The 21,215-nt window shown below is 45.9% G+C and overlaps 1 protein-coding gene and 1 long non-coding RNA gene across 2 annotated transcripts in view; one reads left to right on the top strand and one right to left on the bottom strand.

The window, feature by feature from the left end:
* LOC143297706 (phosphatidylinositide phosphatase SAC2-like) overlaps positions 1 to 21,215 on the bottom strand; it is a 282,281-nt gene that overhangs the window by 162,518 nt on the left and 98,548 nt on the right. The gene's annotated exons all lie outside the window — the stretch shown is intronic.
* LOC143279013 (uncharacterized) overlaps positions 2,364 to 21,215 on the top strand; it is a 28,618-nt gene continuing 9,766 nt past the window's right edge. Inside the window, exon 1 of the long non-coding RNA XR_013054593.1 lies at positions 2,364 to 3,344. This is a non-coding gene — a long non-coding RNA (uncharacterized LOC143279013). The remainder of the gene's footprint in view (positions 3,345 to 21,215) is intronic.

Here is a 21,215-nt window from a genome sequence, read left to right as displayed (position 1 = left end):
CTTCACCATCATGCATCATGTAACCTTGCCACGCACACTGTCTACCATGTACACTCTTTGCCCTTTGTCCCTGTCTGTTTTGATCATTCCACGTGCCCCCCCCCCCCCCCCATACCTCCCTTCCCCCCCAACCCCTCCCCACCTCCCCCACCCCCCAATCTGGACTTGGCTTGAACCCACCACTTCCTCCTTCCTCTCCTTTCCCTTTCTCATCCCCCCCCCCCCCCTCGCCCCCCCTCTCTCTCTCTCTCTCTCTCTCTTTCCAGACCTAGCGACAGATTAGATTTGTATCGAATGTTTTGTCATATACCTTATAATATGCCAGTTTATTTGTCAATGAGACTTGATAGACATCTGAAATATACTTTGGCAAGGTTTAGATTAGGTGTTACTGAAATACGTACGCATTATTATCGATATAAAAAATCATGTGCCCAAAATTTGTTTCGTCCAATGTGTCAACAATCTAAAGAAGATGAAGTCCACTTTATGCTGTGTTGCCCAGTATTAAGAGATCTTAGAGAACAATTGATTCCAGTTAAATACTGTCAATACCCTTGCTTGTTTAGACTTATCATGTTAATGTCATCAATAAATGAAAAGACTGTCAAAGAGTTCGCTCTATATCTGTACAAAGCACTCAAAAGGAGAAGTGTATATGTTACATCATGAAGACTTTTGAATGTATGACTTCAGCATTTTACTGTATATCCCCCTTCAAAGGGGCTGTGGCCTATATGAATAAACCATCTCAATCTCAATCTCTTTCCAGACCCGACCCACCCCTGCTCCCTGACCCACCCTGATCGACGTTCACGCCGGGTGCAGTCACTGGCCGAATGGTCAGAGCGCTTGGCTCTCGGCCGAGTTTCCCCGAGTTCGATCCCCCGGTATCGGCGCTCCCGGGGGGGTTCAGGGTGAGGACTGTTCCCATGTTGACAAAATGTGCAGACCTGCTTGTGCCTGAACCCCCCTTCGTGTGTAAACGCACGTCGAAGATCGTTTAAATACGCACGTCAAAGATCATGTAATCCATCTGAGTGTTCGGTGGGTTATGGAAACAAGAACATACCCTGCATGCACACTCCCGAAAACGGAGTATGGCTGCGTAAGCGGCGGGGTAAAAACGGTCGTACACGCAAAAAAAACCAAAAAAACAAACAAACAAAAAAAACTCGTACACACGAGTAAACGAGGGATTAGCAGCCTACGAACGAAGAATGAGAAGAAGCTCTACTACGTTGACCTGAACTCCCATCTCACCCTCTCCCTTCCTCTCCCTCTTACCTATAATCCCGTCACCATGGAGAAGAAGGCCAAGCGAAAGGACGAGAGAGACAGAGACACAGAGAGAGAGAGAGAGACAGAGAGAGAGAGAGAGAAAGAAGGGAGAGGAAGAGGGGGTGAATGAGAGAAGACATGGAGAAATTGGGAGGAGAGACACTCAGAGATTGTGAGGGGAGACAGAGAGGAGAAAGAAAGAAAGAAAGAGAGAGAGAAAGAAAGAAAGAGAGAGAGAGAGAGTATATGTATGTATGTAAGTGTGTATGAAAGAATTGAGAGTGACAGAGACAGAATATGTGTGTATGTCTGTGACACAGACAGACAGAGACAGACAGACAGACTGACAAAGAGAGAGTCTGAGTATGTATGTCAGTGTGTATGAAAGAGTGAGAGAGAGTGTGACAGAGAGAGAGCGTGTGTGTATGTCTATGACAGAGAGAAAGAGAGGAAGAGAGAGAGGTGTGCGCACGCGCGCGAGTGTTTTGTGTGTGTGTGTGCGTGCGTGCGTGCGTGCGTGTGTGTGTGTGTGTGTGTGTTTGTGTGTGTGTGTGTGAGTGAGTGTGTGTGTGTAACAGAGAGAAAACGAGACAGGCAAACAGATGAACAGACAAGAGACACAAACAACACATACAGAGAGAGAGAGAGAGAGAGAGGGCAGGCGATAAAGCAGCAGCGTGGTACGGCAGCAGTCCCCTCCCTTGAACAGACGCACAAGTCGGGCGGTGGGCTGGTGAGACAGGGAGTGAGGGGAGGTGTGAGACGAGTGTGGTACACACACCACCCAGCGTTCCCACGGCCCGCCACAGATCTCAGCCTCTGCTGTCCGCGTCGGCTGCACCGTCACATCACACTTGTCGTTGTCAACTGTCTCGCCAATGCCTGTCGTCGTCGTCGTCGTCGTCAACTTTCAACACTTGATGTTACTGTCAACTTTCAACACTTTGTCGTCGTTGCATTTGCCGCCACACTTCTTTTTGGCCATGTTAGTGGGATAGAGTTATGGTGTTAACGGTTGTTTTCTTTCCTTTCTGTTCTTTCTCTCTTTCTTTCTTTCTTTCTTTACTGCAGATCTATGATTTGTAAGATGTGATGTGCTTTGGCTTTGCTCGGTGTTTCAGTTTACTTTCATGCTGAGAAGTTTTTTGAATGACGAAGCTCTCTCGGCAGAGCGTCTTTTGATTGACACTGTTTGTTCTGTTTTGTTCATTGGAACTTAAGGAAGTTATCTACAGACTTGAAAAAAAAGAGAGAGTTTCTTACACTTTTTTTCTTTCGGTAAAGAACTTGGGGGAAAAAAAGAGTGTTTCTTACACTTTCTTGAGCTAAAGAAGTTGAAAACAAAGTGTTTATTACACTTTGGTGAGTTAAAGACTAAAAAAAAGAGAGCTTTTCTTCAGATAAACGCCTGTGAGACAGAAGCAATCCCTTCTGTTTTGTGAAATATTTACAGAGTTCTCCTTAGACCAACGCTGGAAATGTGTACTCCTGTTCTCTGAACCGCACGAAGGCAGAAGTTTACCTACAGAACCAGCACTTGATATGAGGGAGAGTAAATTCAAACCTTGACAGAATATTTTAGGCGTACGTACAGCGGTCAAACCGGGTTTCAGATGGGAAAATAAATAAAATGAAAAAAAAAAAGAAGTCCTGAATCGTATGAGCATACTGTGCAAACTTTACGCAGAAAAAACAACAACAACTGTACGCGTAGACGAAGTTGATGATCAAGCCCATAATGTTCAGTCAAAAATAATGATACATTGACAAAAACCATGTGGCTGACTGTGAGAAAGGTATAACAACAGCTGCTGGTGCACTGATCACCAAGGCAACAAGCTGACAACGGAGTGAAAGGGGGCGGAGTAAAGTGAACCCCATCACAAAGTTCCTGCTTCTTCTGGAGAGACACCACGTACATCTCTGCTCCGGCCATGCCTGTCCAAGTGTGTGTCAGTGGTGCCGTCACAGTGTCAGTGATTGTGGTCAGCTGTTGCGGTCATCGGGTACCGTCCAGGTAACACAGCCATGTCACCACTGGCCATTCTGTCTACCGCTTTCAGGTGAGCGAGCTGAGGGTGTTTTCATCACGGATACTGACTTTAGAATATGATTTTTCTTAATATATATATATTTTTAATAATAAGATGTTTCCAGTTGATCAATATTCCCCTTCTGTATTCATGACTGCCACACACAGAAGTTACACTGTAAAAATATAACAAAACGATGAAAGAACAGAAAGCAAATATAAGGAAAAAGAAAACCGGATCATTACTGTGCTATACATAGAAACTGCATCATAACAATATATCTAAAAAGACTTAAAAACAGAAACCACACACACACACACACACACACACACACACACACACACACACACACACACACACACACACACACTGATTCAAAGTCAAGCTGCGAACACAAGTACTGTCATCATACCAAAGAATTAATATAGACAAGACTTTATGTCTGGGAGCACGAAGACTACAGCGACGTGTATCTGAAACAATTCACAAACACTTAAGACCCCCGCACCCATCCTTGGGCCATAACTGTTCAAGAAGCGTCACACAAGCCGTTGAATGTATAACATACAAGTCAGGCTTTAATGGCTGTTATCAGAAATCTGCGCCTGCCTTTTCTCAACGGTGGAAGAGAGAGAGGGAGAGACAGACAGACAGACAGACAGAGACAGAGATACAGAGAGAGATATACAGATAGATACAATACAAAGAGAGAGAGAGAGAGAGAGAGAGAGATGAGGGTATTACAGAGAAAAAGAAAGAACAGATGAATGAAATGAGTGAAAGGAATGAGTGAAAATGATTCATCACTCGATCTAATAGTGAAAACATTAATGCATGAATGATCACTGAATTGACACTAGCAAACAGACTCACCCGTTTGTCTTAAACACAGGAATAACCGCCGTTCAAATTCGGGGCATGGGGAAAAAAGTCTACAAGGACAGCAGTGCTTTTAACTGTGCACAGGCAAACAGAAACATATCTCTATTATCCGTTTTTAAACTGACCTCTTTTTTTTCTTCTTTTTTCTTTTTTCACTCTAACAACTTATGTGAAGAGAAATAATAAAGACGATAAATCGATTTTTAGTTTTAATCTGACCTCTTTTATTCCCAAAACGTAAGTGAAGAATAATCATTGATTGCGATAACTCTTTTTTTTTTTCTTTTTGTTTCTAGTATTATTCTTAGTATTGTTATTTTCAAAAATTGACCTCTTTTACTGCAATAACTTATGTTCAGTGGCAATGACTGTCATTTGAGAGAGTTGGGAGAGAGATAATTGGAATCGGAACTGGAATTTATTTATTAAGGCCAAAGCCCCATATGAAGGGGTATGAACATAACTAATTTTTAGCGAGAGAGAGAGAGAGAGAGGGAGGGGGGGGGAGGGAGGGAGGGAGAGAGAGAGAGAGGCAGCTGTTACGAGTTGCGGTTTTCAATCCGCGGGGAAACCAGCAAGCAGGCAGCAGCAGTTGCACAAACGGATCAGATTTCTTGGGGGCCCCCACCATTCCAGTCACAATGTGCACGTCTTCGATTCCCTCTCAAAAAATGTCCCCGGATAAAACACTCAGTTACTTAGCACTCGTCCGCGTGGATAAAAGGTAAAAAAAAAAAAAAAAAAAAAATAAAAAAAAAACCCGAAAAGAAAAACAAAAACGAAAAAAAACCCACCTCGGTGTGTGTGTGTCTGTGTGTCTGTGTTTCTCTCTGTGTCTGTGTCTATTTCTCTTTGTCTCCTCTCTTTGTCTTTGTCTCTGTCTCTCCATCAGTTTCTTACGAACACACACACACACACACACACACTCTCTCTCTCTCTCTCTGTATATCTATATATACATATATCGCCCCCCCCCCCTCTCTCTCTCTCTCTCTCTCTCTCTCGTGTGTGTGTGTGTGTGTGTGTGTGTGTGTGTGTGTGTGTGTGTGTGTGTGTGTGTGTGTGTGTGTGTGTGTGTGTGTGTGTCCCTCTTTCTCTCTCTCCTCTCCTCCCCTCCGACTCTTTACTTTTCTCTCCCCCCCCCCCCCACCCCTTTACTTTCTCCTTTTTTTCTGTTCTACAAGCCGTCCTGTTTCGATCCACTTGCCGGCTTCTGTCAAAGTCTGCTGTCGATCGCTTTTCTCATGGTGGGAACAGACTCTCAGTAAGCTCCCCCTCTCTTTTTCTTTCTTTTCAGTCTGTTTCTTTCTCACCCTCTCTCACTCAACCCCCCATCACTCTCTCTCTCTCTGTGCTAGTGCATGAACCCCCCAAAATACGCACGTTAAAGATCCTGTAATCCATGTCAGCGTTCGGTAGGTTATGGAAACAAGAACATACCCAGAATGCACCCCCCCCAAAAAAAAAACCAAAAAAAAACGGAGTATGGTTGCCTAAATGGAGTCTTAAATAAGCAAAACGGTCATACACATAAAATATTACATGTCTGTATGAGTATGTATGTGTGCGTGACTGAAACTTGACTGAATGACACAGGAAACGAATGATGAGCGCCCAATGGCAGCTGTCAGTCGGCTCTACCTAAGTATGCAGCCTGTTGTGCAAATGACTCCGTGTTTGTAAAGCGCTTTGAACCTGGTCTCCGACCGTTATATAAGTGTCCATATTCATCATCATCTCACTCCAACACCTCTTGCTTCTTCCTTTTCTACTTTTGTTTCTTCCTTTCCCGCACCCCCACCCCCCTCTCTCTTTCCAGACCCTCTCCCTCTCCCCCATCTCTCCACCACCCCCTCGACCCTCCCGCCCCCATCTCTCTCTGTGTCGCTTCTCTTCCATTACGTCATTGTCTCCTTTCTCGGGTTGTTGTGGTCTGTTATGCAGAACCACTTTTTCCTACTCGGCACGGCTGTCCCACGTCTCCTGTGTCTGTGAACGTACACAGCTGTCCACACCACAAAGTTGTTCCGGTGGGTAGTTCTCTTTACAGGATTCTCGGTCTACCAAAACAGAACAGGCAAAAAATAGATCTATCACGCGCTTGTGTCTGAATTTCAACTTCATTTCAACCGATCCGTTCCATCAAAACCACCACAACAACGTGAACCTGTGTGATGCTGACTGATTTCTCAAACCAACTAAACATGTGAGAAACCAGCAGCAACGGTCTACTCTTCTGACAGGGTTTCAGAGCATGTCAAAACACTACAAAAACCTACGGTGTGTTTTCCACAAGGATTTCACCCAAACGCCGGATACGTTCGCCACAGGAAAGAACCGGGTTTTATATCTGAATGAACATAGACAGACCTTGTCGGAACAACGGCAGTCAAATTGTCAGGATGGGGGGAAGCGACGATGGAGACTGCAGTGAAGAATTTTATAGACGTATAAGGGTGAACTTTTGTTGTTGTTGTTGAACCATATCAAAATATTCTCTTCTGAATACTCAGGAACTTGTTTTTGTTTTGTTTTTGTTTTTTCTTTTTTTGAAAAACAAGTCATTAAAAGACAGTACGAACGAGACACTATGTCAACTTCTCATGTTCCTTTCAAGTAGGAAAAAACAAACAAAACAAACAAACAAAAAAAAACCAACACACAGCCCATCAATGTCTGACCATAATGCATCATCTACAACTCGCCCCTCACATCCTCTTGAGTCAGAAAAGAAAAATGCATCATCAACTGTAACAGCGTGATCTGTTTCCATGTCACAAATTATTTTCCGACAAATATAAGTGCACAGAAAGCCCCAATGGGTCACACAACCATAATTGTGCAATTACAATTAGAAAACTGCATTTCAACAAAAATAATATATAGCATGGAAGATCCAAGCTTGACATATTACCACGTACAATTATAATCCAAACGTAAAACATGCCACTAAATTGTCGGTCTCTGTCATTCTAAAAACAGACAACCAGAGACATAGATTATCTCTCTCTCTCTCTCTGTCACACACACACACACACACACACACACACACACACACACACACACACAGAGAATTTTCCATCCGTTTGTTATCAAGCTCCACAAAAACTTTTCTTGCTGTTTCAAGCCTGATCTCTGTGGCCTCCTGGCTCCGATAAGACCTGTTACAAATGCCCATACAGGCGCTGTTTTTCGCAGACGAGCAGTTATTGAATACGGCTTTAGCTCCTGCAGAAAGAATGTGATGAATTCAACAATATTCATAATCCATGGGGAAGAATATCAATCCAAACCGAACAAGAATAAAAACGAATCCAAAAATTGTCTACACACACACACACACACACACACACACGTACACACACACACACACACACACACACACACACACACACACACACACACACACACCACAAAGCAAACACCACCACCATCAACATCACAGAGTAAGAAGAAAGCTGCATCTCAGACTGAACCCAACAAAGCCTGTGGACCTGACGGCATCACAACCAGGCTCCTGAAGACAGTTGCTGAGGAGATTGCCCCGGACTTCACTCTGCTCTTCCGCAGAACCTATAACACCAGAACACTGCCACACGACTGGAAACAGGCTTTCATCACACCTGTCTTCAAGAAGGTTGAACGTTACAAGGCAGAGAACTATCGACCAATCTCCCCCACGTGTGTAGCCTGCAAAATGATGGAGCACATTGTCACCAGCCACATCATGACGCACCTGGAGAGCAATGGTATCCTCTACCCAGAACAGCACGGCTTCCGGAGAGGACGATCTTGTGAAACACAGCTGCTCGGATACATTGACGAAACCACAACTGAGCTGGAAAAAGGAAACCAAGTGGTTACAATTGTCCTCGACTTCTCCAAGGCCTTTGACAAGGTCAGCCACGCCTTGTTTGTCCATAAATTACAGCGCTATGGAATTAGAGGTCAGCTCAACACCTGGATCAAAAGCTTTCTTGAGGACAGGCAGCAAGCAGTTGTGGTGGAGGGAGTCACCTCAGAATACATTCCAGTCAGCTCAGGTGTTCCCCAGGGCTCACTCCTCGGCCCCTGAAATCTAAGGCCAGATTATTTGCAGACGACACCATGTGCAACAAAATAATCAAGAAGGAAGCTGACCAGCACACACTCCAAGAAGACCTAGTTTCCCTTTCCATCTGGGAGAATCAGTGGGCCATGAAATTCCACCCGTCTCAGTAGAAAGAGGAAAAATATCGCACCAAACTACAAACTCCATGGCCATCCGCTGGAAAACGTCAACACCACAAAATATCTTGGTGTGAACATACAAGACGACCTACGCTGGGGATCCCACATCAGTTCTACAATCAACAAAGCCAACAAGACCTTAGGCTTTCTCCGGCGCAACTTGAAGATAGGAAAGAAGAAGACAAAGGAAACTGCGCACAAAGCCCTTGTTTGACCTATCCTTGAGTATGCTGCATCTGTGTGGGATCCCTATACAGCCAGTGACATGCAGGCCATCGAAAAGGTCCAGCGCCGAGCAACAAGATGGGTCACAAACCGACATCGACAGACGTCTTGTGTCAGCTCCACCCTTAGCTCCCTCAACTGATACCCTCTACAAGTCAGACGGAAAAATATCGCCTGGAGATGTTCTACAGGTTCCACCATGATCTCATCTCCATCACATCAGTCTAACTACCAACACCATCAGACAGCAGGCTGAGCTCCAGGAAAAACAACTGCATACCTGCCTGCAGGACGCAGTACAGACAGATGTCTTTCTTCCCCCGTACCATCCCGGAATGAAATACACTGCCCCAGGAGGTTGTTACAGCCAAGTCGCTGGACTGCTTCAAGTCCAAACTCGCCTCCTGCCTGTGACACAACAGAGTGGACTCACTCTTTCCCCCCTCCCCACTACCCTCCAACAACTCTGTTTGGGTCCCCCTCATCCGTCACCAGCCAGCAAGTCCATCCCCCAAACCCCCTTGTTTTTCTTCTACTGGCAAGTAGTGTCGTATAAGGCGAGGGCTGTGCCGGTCGGGTGTATTCCCGAGGACCGCTACGGTATCTGGATTGGCCTAGCTGGAGATGCGAACACACCAGTGGACTGCGCCCCATCTCCCCTATCAGTTAACAGAACATCCCTCGGTAGCCCAGCTAAATTCCTCTCACAACACAATATTCATCAGCATACTGATGTTTGTCGTTAAGTGGAAGAAGAAGAAGAAGAACCACACACAATTATAATCCAAACGTAAAACATGCCATTAAACTGTCTGTCTCTGTCATACAACCAGAGACAGATATTCTCTCTCTCTCTCTCTCTCTCTCTCTCTCTCTCTCTCTGTCACACAAACACACATACACACACGCGCGCGCGCACGCACACACACACACACACACACACACACACACACACACACACACACACTTTTCCATTCGTCTGTTATCAAGCTCCACAAAAGCTTTTGTTGCACTTTCAAGCCTGATCTCGGCGGTCTCCTGGCTCAGATAAGACCTGTTACGCCCATACAGGCGCTATTTTTCGGAGACGAGCTGTCGCAGTAATCAGTTATTGAATATGGCTTTAGCTTCGGTAATAAGAATGCGATGAATTCAGCAATATCCACAATCCTTGGGGAAGAATATCAATCCAAACTGAACAAGAATAAAAACGAATCCAAAAACCGACCACACACACACACACACACACACACACACACACACACACAGAGCAAAGCAAAGCAAACACCTCCCCCCACCACCACCACCCAAAAATAATGACATCTGCTGCCAATATATTATATTTAAATGATTGGGGGTAGGGTAAGGGGAGAGTGGGCACGGCTTCCGAAGTGTTTGCTCACTATAGGACATGGCGCCGTGAGGTAAGTGAAGGTGAAAGCGATACTCAACAATCAAGGCGTCCACAGGAAAGTCCAGACTATTGAAAGGAAATAAGGAAGTAAGAGGATGTTCAATTCAGTTTTCAACACTCTGGAACAGGAAAATAAATAATAAAGATGGTGTTTTGTTCTAGGTCTGTTTCTGTGGATTCTTTTAAGTCCACCAGTACACATCAGCCTAAAGATTTGTGGCAGATGACTAACGATGATGGTGATAGTGATGATGGTGATGATTTAGCCAGCACATTTCTGGTTTCCTGGGGTCTGACATCCTGATGTCTAGCGCTGCCTCACACTCTCTGGGGTCACTGAGAAAACCAAAATCTGGTTCTGCTTCTGGTACCTTGTTTATCTGTACCGTTCCCCGACATCTTTGCTTTTTAAATAACGTTACAAGCACTTCCACTGGTCACGCGATTGGCCAAACGGTGCTACTTGCTGCTTTTTTTTTTTAAATGGGAGAAAGATGGGGAGGGCAGTGTGGACACAAGCGTACTTCTGCGCAGAATGACACCTTAAGCGTTTACCGAACCGTCAAGCTGAAGTTAAACGGAAGTTAATGATGATGGTTTGAAGTTAAACGGAAGTTAATGATGATGCTCAGACCCCCTTTCATTCTTGTGCTTCCTGCAAGCATAGACATTACGGGGCCTTTGCTGTAAGTCAGATGGGAGGGTATGTCACTGTGCAGGATGAAAAAAGCACGAGATGGGGCCACGCGCTAAAAACTCGGGCGTGAATGGCCGGCCATCGTTTGATTGGCTCTCTCACTGCTGACGCATTTCCTGTGTTACTGGGCCGTACATTGAGCAGTAATGGGTTGAGGCCACACAGGTTGATGGAAGACTGATGACGCCCTACACTGCTCCCTGCTCCCATGTCACGGGGAAATGCTGACTGGCAGGCAACACGCCGCTCAAACACTGCACTCTACCTCCCATGCTTGTCACAGACCATAGGACACTTTCTCGTTAGGCCTTCAGCTTTAAAGCTAAGCGCTGAAAAATAGCGGTGTGTAGACGAGTTTTATGGCTGACATACGGACTTACTGAGTGATGGACAGGAGTACAGATATTAATCACGCTTATTTATCTATGTATTTTATTTTCGAAATATTTGTATAGTTCTGTTTCAATTCAGGAGAAACGCGCAGCGTACAAGCACACTAAAACAGAGAAAATTTCATATTATATACTTATCTAACCCAGCCCACACAACCATCTATAAACACACACACACACACACACACACACACATACACGCACACACGCACGCACGCACGCACACACACACACAGAGTGTGAGAGAGAAATAGAGAGGGAAGAGAGAGAGAGAGCTCATTTTTCTGCCGCACGATATCTCCAATAAGTATGGAATGCATTCCTGACCCTAACTTCAGCTAATGCCCTAAATTTAATTCGCTGCTGATTGGGTTATATGAATGAGCTAATGAGATTTCTTTTTTCACGTCTCTACTACTTTTTATAAAAAATGATGTAATCATTTTTAAGGCTTATTAGTTTCCTGTGCTTGTTCGTTTTGAGAACGTTGTATTGCTGTTCTTGATTTGCTTTATTTCTCAGAGGGACAGGTAAGTGGAAGGTGAGGAGGAGGGTGGGGGAGGGGGAGGGGCAGATAACGATAACGATCTTTTATTCAGATTAAGGCCAAAGTCCCTTACTAAAGGGGGTCATACAAGAAAATAAATAAATAAAATGACTTGACACGATAAACCAACATCACAAAACAACCAAACGTAGCTCATACAATACTCAACAGCATTCACAACATAACTATTCGAAGTCTCTTCAATGCTTCATATAAGAATATGGCCAAGTTGTTTGGAGTAAGCTAATGTTTAGACGACATGAGCAAATTAAATCTAAAAGCACAGGGATCTTTATATTTATGTTGAATTAATCTTTGTCTGAGGTCAGCGTAAGAGACAAAGAGGTCGCTTCCTACAAGCGTTTTCCTGAGAGAGAGAGAGAGAGAGAGAGAGAGAGAGAGAGAGAGAGAGAGAGAATATTGTGTGGTGTGGTGTGAGATTGTTCACACATAATTCTTTGAACCGCAACCCTCTTGTCTGAAGGGCTGTAAATTATGGACAATAAAACATTGTCATTGTCACTGCCTCACACAAACACACACATCGCACATACAGTCAGTGCCTCACACACACACACACACACACACACACACACACACACACACACTTATACATACATACATACATACATACATGCCGAACGGTGACAAAAAGGCAGTATTTGTAAGTACTAAATTCTATTTTGCTTCTTTTGCTTTTATTCATTAATTCACTATAACGATGCCTACGACGACGATGGTGATGATGATGGAGATGTTTACTTGTTTATTCAATCTCCACAACTTCCTCGGAAGGACGAAAGAACAGAGATGGAGAAGTCAATGCAGGGTATAATTATGGGGTGGGTGGCAAGGATTGAAAACGCCGAGCCAATCTCAGGAACGCCGCCCGAAACGCGCCGAACAAACGCACACTGAAGTAGAGCTTGGTCACGTCGCGAACTCCCGATCTAATGTAAGCGCTGCTACTCTCCGCTCTGTAAGGGGCGGGACGAAAGGGCAAGAAACAGGACCGCACAGAGACACAATGTTCCTCCTGAACTTGTATTGTGAAAGAACGACAGCAGGGAAAACCGATTCCATCCATATTTTCACTGTCCCTCTTTCCCCAGCCCTCCCCCCTGCCACTCCCTCCCCCCCTCCCCCATCTCCCTAAAAGGACAAAGCCCACCAAACAAGCTTCGCGCACGTTTGCAGCCTAACTGATAATTCCTGACAACTGTCAAGCCATACTGGCAGGCTATTTTACCCCCCCACAATCTTTCACTTCCGAATCTGACAGCCATACACAATGCAACAAAACAAACGTAAGTGGGGAATGTCTGCAACGTTGACGTTTTGTTTACAGCGAAGTTGCACGTCTTTACAAAAGGAAAACAGAACATGTGTTTTTGTCACAACTTCATTCATTGTGTCTCTTGAGAAATTCAAGAGCAGGGAATCACATCACATCACATCACACAATGGTATCCTCACACTGCAATATGCATACATACATACATACATACATACATACATGTGTGTGTGTGTGTGTGTGTGTGTGTGTGTGTGTGTGTGTGTGTGTGACAGACGGTTCGTGTGTATGTGTGAATCCAAAGTAGTGTTTTCGTTTTGGGTGATAGCGTCAGATTTACTTGTAGAGCAAAGTTCCCATTATTCTAATTAGTGGAACTGTTCGACCCTAACATGTAATATGTCGTCTTGATTACATTACGAAACCTTAATTTGATGAGAAAGAGTGAGAGACAGTGTGAGTGTGTGTGTATGTGTGTGTGTGTGTGTGTGTGTGTGTGTGTGTGAGTGGGCATGGGAATGAGGTAGGGGAATTATAATGGGCGTTTGTGTGCATGCATGGATGTATGTAGAGAGAGGGTGGGGGAGAAACGTATGTGAGTATGTGGGTGCGTTAGAATATTTTTTGGAGATAATGATATTAATGAAATTTGGTACCTTGATTTGTTAAATATGTTTGTTTGTTTTTTTGTTGTTTTTTTTGTTGTTGTTTTTAAATCATACCTTCCTCAAATCAGAATTTCCTTGTGTTGCTCAGTTAATATTTTATTCAAATGGTTGCGAAAATGTCAGTACAACAAACAGTTAATCTGACAATAAATGGTTTCAGTCAGTCAGTGTATGTGTGCGCGTGTATGTTTGTGTGTCTGCGTATGTGTATGTATGTGCACGCGCGAGCGTGCGTGTGTACGTGTACGTGTGTGTGTGTGTGTGTGTGTGTGTGTGTGTGTGTGTGTGTGTGTGTGTGTGTGTGTGTGTGTGTGTGTGTGTGTGTGTGTGTGTGTGTGTGTGTGTGACACTCACACAATATGTGACCGAAAACGTTTCGGTTATGGGAATGTAAGATCGATTTGTCGTTGCATGATGATGCGTATTGAAGTTTTCAGTTCCATGCAAAACAGCGATGGTATCCTCAACTGAAGTGCATGATGGTGACTACTGGTACAATCCAGCAGATGGGACAGCAGGTGTCTTTCTTACAAGCGTTTTCAAACGAGAAAGCGGATCTTCTATTTTCAAGTGATTCTCTATTTTCTTCAGACGATACCTGTAAATGAAAGCATACTTTGGAGTCCATAGAGCATGTTTTTTGGTGATGTGTCGGAAGATGCAGAGGAGAAGGAAAATCGCTGGATTTATAAACTAATGCCCGGTTTGCTGAATGGGAACACCAATATGTGTTTGGTCCCCCTCACTCCCTCTCTCTTTTTCGCTCGCGTGCGTGTGTGAGTATGGAAGTGTGTGCGTTCGCGTATACGCGCGTGATGGAAAAGGGGGCGACAAAGAAATGCAGGTGTGTGTGTGTGTGTGTGTGTGTGTGTGTGTGTGTGTGTGTGTGTGTGTGTGTGTGTGAAGAGACAGACAAACAGACAGACAGAGACAGGCAGAGAGATGACATGCAATCCCATAAATCGAAAATCTCGCAAACCGACAATGGACTAGTTTCATGAAAACCGTTAAAACCGATCAGTGATGATGGTGACTGTTGTTATTGAAGCCGAAACGGGTGGTGTTGATGCCATTTTAGTTCCACATTTGTGTCGATTCTCTGGTAGTATGGGCTGTAGTTGTGGTAAGAGGCGGAAACCCCCCCCCCCCTCACCCCCACCCCCCAACTAGAAAACCCTTCCTGAGTCTGGACGAACAGATGTGTCATTGAAGCCCGCGGGTTGACAAAGGAATGGAGAAAGCGGAAAATCGTGCAGCAGATGCAGAAGAACACAAAGGTGGATAACCGTGCAGCAGAAAACAAAGGTGGATAACTGCACAACAGATGCGGCAGAAAACAAAGGTGGATAACTGCACAACAGATGCAGCAGAAAACAAAGGTGCATAACCGTACAGCAGAAAACAAAGGTGGATAACTGCACAACAGATGCAGCAGAAAACAAAGGTGGATAACTGCACAACAGGTGCAGCAGAAAACAAAGGTGGATAGCCGTAGCAACAGATGCAGCAGAAAACAAAGGTGGATAACTGCACAACAGATGCAGCAGAAAACAAAGGTGGATAACTGCACAACAGATGCAGCAGAAAACAAAGGTGGATAACCGCACAACAGATGCAGCAGAAAACAAAGGTGGATAACCGTGCAACAGATGCAGCAGAAAACAAAGGTGGATAACCGTAGCAACAGATGCAGCAGAAAACAAAGGTGGATAACCGTAGCAACAGATGCAGCAGAAAACAAAGGTGGATAACCGTAGCAACAGATGCAGCAGAAAACAAAGGTGGATAACCGTACAGCAGAAAACAAGGTGGATCACCGTAGCAACAGATGCACCAGAAAACAAAGGTTGATAACCGTGCAGCAGAAAACAAAGGTGGATAACCGTGCAACATATGCAGCAGAAAACAAAGGTGGATAGCCGTAGCAACAGGTGCAGCAGAAAACAAAGGTGGATAACTGCACAACAGGTGCAGCAGAAAACAAAGGTGGATAACCGTGCAACAGAAAACAAAGGTGGATAACCGTAGCAACAGATGCAGCAGAAAACAAAGGTGGATAACCGTAGCAACAGATGCAGCAGAAAACAAAGGTGGATAGCCGTAGCAACAGATGCAGCAGAAAACAAAGTTGTGGGGGCCGGGGCAAACAACAGCAGTGCAGATCTGCAGCAGACAGGTGGACACGAGAGGGGGTGAGAGCTGACAGCAGACAGGTGGACACGAGAGGGGGTGAGAGCTGACAGCAGACAGGTGGACACGAGAGGGGGTGAGAGCTGACAGCAGACAGGTGGACACGAGAGGGGGTGAGATCTGACAGCAGACAGGTGGACACGAGAGGGGGTGAGAGCTGACAGCAGACAGGTGGACACGAGAGGGGGTGAGAGCTGACAGCAGACAGGTGGACACGAGAGGGGGTGAGAGCTGACAGCAGACCTCAGTCGATATCCAGTGTCCTCCGCTGCACGCTTGCTCCGTCACGGGTGTACGGGCCGGATCGCCACACGTGTCCATAGTGTGTGTGTGTGTGTGTGTGTGTGTGTGTGTGTGTGTGTGCGTGCGTGTGTGTGTGTGTGTGTACGTGCGTGTGTGTGTGTGTGTGTGGGTGTGTGTGTGTGTGTGTGTGTACGTGTGTGTGTGTGTGTGTGTGTGTACGTGCGCGTGTGTGTGTGTGTGTGTGTGCGTGTGTGTGTGTGTGTGCGTGTGTGTGCGTGCGTGTGTGTGTGTGTGTGAACAATGAGAGATAGGGAGCTGATGGAGTAATGGACGTGGGTCAGGATACCCCCTCAGGAGTGAAATTCAATTTTCATTGTCGATAGCAGTTTGTCTGTCAACACAGAACACCCCGTCCAGCGGAGGGCCGAAGATAATCCCCAGAAATGGAAACAAAAATGTGGCCACTGCAACACTTTAGTGTGTGTGTGGGTGTGGGTGTGGGTATGTGTGTGAACGTGCACGTGCACGTGCGCGTGCGCGTGCGCGTTTTCCAGCACACATTCCCACTTCTATTTTATCTGTGCAAAGAGCCGTGTCGATGTGCCGCGTATCGAGAAAGAACGAAAGGGATCGCGGAGGCGATAAAGCGTGCAGCATGCACCCCCCACGGGTAGAAGGACACAAACGTTGATACAATCCCACTGTCTGCTGTGTGGCAGGGGGGCATCAGAGCTATGACGACACTCTTTGCTGTCTCCAACCGCACACTGCTGCTGCTGCTGCTGCATCGCTCCCTCACGGGTCTGTGGAGCCGGACAAGCCTGCCAGAAAGAACACAGTGTGTGTGTGTGTGTGTGAAAATAACTTGCTCTGTGAAAATAACTTGTCTGTGGAAATAACTTGCTCTGTGAAAATAACTTATCTCTGGGAATAACTTGCTCTGTGAAAATAACTTGCCAAGTAGGAAAAAAAACAACCTCGCTCTGAACAACTCGGGACCTGTTATCTTTACTTGTGTACCCGTCGGCCAAAGACCCCCACTGGACACAGTTTAACAGCCAGCCTCCTGTTTATTTGTTAAACAAATTCCACCTTTTTCGTGTTGACACGGATCGGTGTCGTGTCCTGTCCTGTCCTTGTATTGCCAACTCCGTGCTGTCTGCCTGCCTCTGAGATCCTGAGCGTCTGTGTGTGTGTGTGTTTGTGTGTGTGTGTGTGTGTGTGTGTGTGTTTGTGTGTGTGTGTCTGTCTGTCTGTCTGCGTGTGCGTATGTGAGTGCGTGCGCGCATGTGTGTGTGTGTTGTGTGTTTGGTGTGCGTACGTGTGCCTGCGCGCGTGAACACAGGAAGACAAAGACTGAATGATAGACGTGGGTGGACAACACTCATCAGGGGGGGGTAATTCAATCTTTACAGTAAATGGCAATTTTATCAGTACAGTCACCCCGTCCAGCACAGGGCATGGATCACCCAGTGAAAAGGAAATGCGACAGTGGTCTTTCCAACACATTAACAGACACGCCAGGGGACACGTTAGGAAAAAGCATCTAGTCTGTCAACCCGTGTGGATGGGTGTGCATCGACAAATTGATCACGAACAACCATCTCCCACCACCCATCTCTCTCTCTGCTTCTCACCCGTCCTCATCTTTCTTTCACGTGTGGGTGGGTGGGTGTGGGGTGTATGTGTGTAAGTGGGTGGGTAGGGGTGTGGGTGAGTGGGGATGTGTGGGGGGTGTGTGAGCGTCTTCCTGTCTGTTCGAACTCTCACGCGGGCGGGCCCACACAGAGATGGAGCCAGTTTATCTGTGCGAACAGCCGTGTCGGTGTGCCATGTATCGAGAAAGGGAATCGAGAAGCAGGCCCCGATAACCCGTGCAGCATACAGTATCAGATGAAAACCCAACAACTGTGTGGGGCGGTGGGAAACGATCCCATCCCACAGCAGATGAGCAGCAGATATGACAGGAGGGAGACCTGACAGTGGAGCTGATGCCCCCAATCCGCCATCCGTGCATTGCTGCAGCATCGCTCCGTCACGGGTCTGTGGAGATGGATAGCCAGCAGCGTTCAGAGTGTGTGTGTGTGTGTGTGTGTGTGTGGACTGCCTACCTTTGCCCTACGCCCCCCTCCCCCCCCCCCACCCCCCTGTTCTGAATTACTCCTGTCCGTTGTCTTCACACTGCCCTTCCCTCTCGACCGAAGCTTCCCGTTGATACAGTTAACACCAGCCACATGTTTATTTGTCCAACAAACCCAACCTTCCCATTTGATGCGAATCGGTGGCGTGCTCTTGTGTGTGTGTGTGTGTGTGTGTGTGTGTGGGCGCGCGCGAACACAAAGAGAGAGAGAGAAATCTGACAGATTGATGAACGTGGGTGGGCGTACTCCTCTGGAGACAGTTGATCAATGTTCAGTCAGTGGCAGTTTGTCAACACAAATGCGTGTCCAGCCGAGGCCAGAGATTACTCACAGAAATTGAAACACAGCATGGGCCGCCACTGGAATACTTCAGTGAAATGAAAAGACGTCCATGGGACACATTACATTATGCCCCAGTCTTTCATCTGATGGCAAATTTGAATTCAACATCAAACTGGTCAAAGACAGCCTGGTGCGACATTAACATTTTATCAAACGAGTCCAGGTCCTAATGCACTCTTGATCAAGACAGATGTGGTTGTGTAACATCGAGTAAGCAAACATAGTTGATTTGACTAGTAAATTGAGAATATCCATTTGTAAAGCTGAAAGTTCTGAAAGTTCACAATGTGTTGACATTATCAAGGGTTCCTTGTGGCCTTAGACGGTTGTTCTCATGAATGGATACGATGAGAGGGAGGGAGTCGTTTTCAGGCCGGAGTCGAAAATGTTTAATTCGTCATATTACGGTTGATTGAATCTCGTGTTCGCTAACCCAAGAAATGTGTCAAACAATCATCAAGGCAGCAGCTCCCACACATTTAACTGTCACTGATACGACATAAACGACACTCTGTAGTTTCGGAAATCTTCAAAATGTGTTTAAGACGTCTCCAAGACGTGAGGTCTAACACAGAAACACAGTCTGCACCGTGTGGGCGGCGACAGTTCACACAGACAAGGCTGGACACCAGGACTTGACCATAAAGGTTGACGGCCACTAATGGAGGCGATCTTCAGCAGTAACCCCACATATGGCAATGATTGACTGAGAATGGTGAGCCCTGAACTGCCCTGTCAAGATGGCTTCCTTTCTGGGTCGTGTCGTCAGTTAGTTTGTTCTTGTTTAATCAAGAACGGAGTATGGCTGCTTACATGGCGGGGTAAAAACGGTGATACACGTAAAAGCCCACTCGTGTGCATACGAGTGGACGTGGGAGTTGCAGCCCACGAACGAAGAAGTTTAATCAAGTGACGACTGACAGTGTTTTCTGGGTGTGGGCAAGTGCACAGTGCTCACATGACCACAGTTTTGTCGGCTCACTCGGAACGTTACAGCACCCAAGCATTCGCTTTAAGTCGGGTGGAGGGGAAGAAGACAAAATCCCGGTTAATCGGCAGCTGGAACCCCGGACCCCGGCTGGAAAAGGTGTTGACAAAACCTGCAGCCAGTGAGTCCACACCACTGTCATGAACAAGGCCTGTGTCTGGCCCAGCAGGAAGACAACGTAAAAACAACGCTCAAGGGGGGACCGCAACTGTCACCGCAGACGTACTGATAAAAATGTCACTGAAAATGACCGCAGTGCCTCCCTTCCAGCAACTCACAAAACAACAACAACAACAACAAAATCTTAGACTCTGAATACACAATTTTAAATATTTTTCTGTCGCCTCTTAACGACCTGCACATCAGACACAGCTCTTTGATCCCACCATTTTTATTTCATTATCGTTATTTTCGATTTATTATTTTTCATTTCATTTCATTTTCTCTTTTTATCTGTTCATTTTTGCCGCCCCATCATCCGCGCCGTTTCAGTGACATGCTTAGATCCTGCAAAACTCTCCACCCCCTCCCCCTAGGCCCCCGCCTCCTCCCTCCCTCGACACACCCAGGAGCGTTCTGCGGCAGTCTCAGCACCTTTCTTCAGCTGAACCATGAAAAACAGTGGGGCATCAAGGGTTCAAACCATCATTGCGATGACGCGCGAACCTGGAATGAATGAATGAATGCACAAATTAATTAATCGACAGGCCCGTTTGGCGCATTATCAACAATGTTCTCAAGGGACGAACGCACGGACAGAAGATTAAAACAAAGAAAAGGTGGTCGAATACACAATGGCAATGTTATCTTTCAACATTTGCAAACACTGCGTGCTTGCAGCAAGCAGCAGTGTGGAGATCCCTTGTGCAAACATAAAACACGCAGATAGTAGGGTTTGTTTTGTTTTTTTCCTCTTCCTGTATGATTTCTCTTTTATCAAGTGTGTGTGTGTGTGTGTGTGTGTGTGTGTGTGTGTGTGTGTGTGTGTGTGTGTACAAAGCGAAACTGTGATGGAGAGAGAATTACACCCTGTTAAATAAACCACAGGTTCTTTTCAACGAGAGACGAAAGGACTAGAAGGGATGTATCGATATTTTCAAGTGTGTACGGAACAAAAAATGAATAGAACCCCCCACCACATATTCTGTGTATGATTATTCTGAATACTTTATGAAAGCGAGCGAGAGAGAGAGAGGGAGGGGGGCAAAGAGAGAAAGGGGATGTTGTAGACACACTGACAGGGACAGGGTAACATGGGATCCGTTTTTTCACAGCAGGGTATGGATGGAAAGGAAATCCGATATTCCCATTACCGTGTTTCCGAACGGGGTGTATCGATTTCTTTGTCTTTCTTCTTTTGTCATCTTACTCTCCACCTCTCTCTCTCTCTCGTTTTCTCTCCCTCTCTCTCCCCCTCTCTCTCTCCTTCCCCTACAGAACTAATGAGATGGTGGATCAGTCGCGTGCCATATTTGAAGAAGTGCTCAGCCCCCTGAAGACTGAAGGTAAACAAGGGGCACTGTGTGACTCTTTCCCCCTGCCAAGGACAAGCTACTCTCTCCAGAACAAAGCGGCGTCATCACACCCTACCTTCTTATTCCCTTCATCGGATGTATAAGTTGATGTATCAAAGCGTTTTTCTTTTCGT

Source organism: Babylonia areolata, chromosome 2, assembly GCF_041734735.1.
Source record: "Babylonia areolata isolate BAREFJ2019XMU chromosome 2, ASM4173473v1, whole genome shotgun sequence".
NCBI classification, from domain to species: Eukaryota; Metazoa; Mollusca; class Gastropoda; order Neogastropoda; family Buccinidae; genus Babylonia; species Babylonia areolata.
This window is presented reverse-complemented; position numbering and strand designations above follow the sequence as displayed.